This window comes from Zalophus californianus, chromosome 9 (genome assembly GCF_009762305.2).
Source record: "Zalophus californianus isolate mZalCal1 chromosome 9, mZalCal1.pri.v2, whole genome shotgun sequence".
Taxonomy (NCBI): domain Eukaryota; kingdom Metazoa; phylum Chordata; class Mammalia; order Carnivora; family Otariidae; genus Zalophus; species Zalophus californianus.
Genome location: NC_045603.1, coordinates 74,813,652 through 74,816,063, shown reverse-complemented (window position 1 = coordinate 74,816,063; position 2,412 = coordinate 74,813,652).

Sequence of the window (2,412 nt, the reverse complement as noted above, 5' to 3'; positions counted from 1 at the left end):
TGGAATTTTTGAGAAATAAGCAAAATAGTTAGAATTTGGGGAACAAAATAATAAGGGAAAATTTGTGCAGGGTGGTATGTTTAGAACCTTGCCTTGTAATATATGGAACATTATTATCTTATCTTTTAGAGGCTTACAGTGAACCATGCAGAGAAAATACAGTTGACTTTTTTTTTTTAAAGATTTTATTTATTTATTTGACAGAGAGAAACAAAGCAAGAGAAGGAACACGAGCAGGAGGAGTGGGAGAAGCAGGCTTCCTGCTAAGCAGGGAGCCCGATGCAGGGCTCGATCCCAGGACCCTGGGATCATGACCTGAGCTGAAGGCAGACACTTAACCATCTGAGCCACCCAGGCGCCCCAATACAGTTGACTTTTAACTGTCATGGCCGGGGCAAGCGTTGGTCCATGAGGTCTTCATAATTTGGTACCTTTGTTCATAATTGATTATTTCCGTAGAAGCAAGGCCTCACAAAGAAGGTCTGAATCAAGAAGCAAGGACCTCAGCAAAGTTGTGGGAGTAGTAGCCTTCACTAAGGGCAGGCAAACCACACCAGTAGCCTGAGCCAAAGAGTAGTTTGGTTGCACAGATGAAGGTAGGTAGCATGCATCCTGCTGTAGCTTGAGCAGCTGTCCTTAGTCCATATGTGCCAGTCTGTAGAAATGATGCTGGTGGGCCTCAGAGGTGTGTTTAAGAAGGAGAAGCTGAAACAAGGATATGATTATATGAAAAAGAGAAACTTTATTTAAGCTTGGTATTTGAGGGCAGAGAAACATTGACTGTTTTCTTTTCTTTTTTTTAAGATTTTATCTATTTGGCAGAGAGATACAGAGAGAGAACAAGTAGGCAGAGAGGCAGAAAGAGGGAGAGGGAGAAGCAGGCTCCCCGCCAAGCAGGGAGCCCGATGTGGGGCTCGATCCCAGGACCCTGGGATTATGACCCGAGTCGAAGGCAGCCACTTAACCGACTGAGCCACCCAGGTGCCCTGTTTTTTAAATGCAGCATAACTGAGTTTTGCATATGCCATACAACAAAGCATACTAAGTAGCTGCTGCCAGTCCTGGGTAGGCAACATTCGATCTGCCCCAAATTCCATTCTGTTTCAGCACCAAGGAGGAACTTGTGGAGCTGCTGCCTGGGTTCATGTACTTGTCCTCAGGTCCAAAAACACTGCCAGTAGACAATTCAAATTGGCTCTACTTGGAGAATTCTTTCCAGGGAGGCAAGTTTCTTTGATGCAAGCAGTTCTTTAGTAAGGCGTAATTATTTTTTTTATTTTATAATTGTTTTTAAAATTGAAGATGAGTTGACATACAATGTTATATTAGTTTCAGGTATATAACACAACTACTCGACAATTCTATACATTATGCAACACTCAACACATTAAACAATTACCATCTGTCACCATATGTTATTACAATATTATTGACTATATCTCATATATATATATATATATATTCCCTATGCTGCACTTTTCATCCCCATAACTTATTTATTTTATAACTGGAAATTTGCACCTCTTAATTTTCTTAACCTATTTCTCCTATCTCCCACCATCTCTTCCCTCTGGCAATCATTAATTTGTTCTCTGTATTCGTGAGTCTCTTCTGGTTTGGTATGTTTGTATGGTTTTTTAGATTATACATATAAGTGCAATCGATGGTATTTGTCTTTCTCTGTCTGACTTATTTCACTTAGCATAATACCCTCTAGGTTGATCTATGTTGTTACAAATGGCAAGATCTCACTCTTTGTTATGATTAAGTAATATTCTGCTGTGTAAGTATACACCGCATCTTCTTTATCCATTTATTTATTGATAGACACTTAGGTTGCTGCCATATCTTGGCTATTGTAAATAATGCTGAAATAAACATAGGGGTGCATATATTTTTTTAAATTAATGGGGGTTTTTTTTGGATAAATACCTAGAAGTGGGATTACTGGATCATATGGTATTTCTATTTTTAATTTTTTGAGTTCTCTCCAAACTGTTTTTTCCACAGTGTCTGCAATAATTTATATTCCCACCAACAATGCACAAGGGTTCCCTCTTCTCCACATCCTTACCAATACTTGTTATTTCTTATCTTTTTGATTCTAGCCATTTTTAGGTATAAAGTTGTAAAGTGATATCTCGTAGTTTTGATTTGCATTTTCCTAGTTATTAAGCATCTTTTCATGTGTCTGTTGGCCATCTGTAAGTTTTCTTTGGAAAAATGTCTATTCAGTTCCTCTGTCTATTTTTTGGTTACATTATTTGTCTTTTTGGTGTTGAGTTGTATAAATTCTTTATATATTTTGGATATTAACCCTTTATTGGATATATATTTTGCAAATATGTTCTCCCATTCAGTAGGCTGCCTTTTCATTTTGTTGATAATTTCCTCCACTGTGTGAAAACTTTA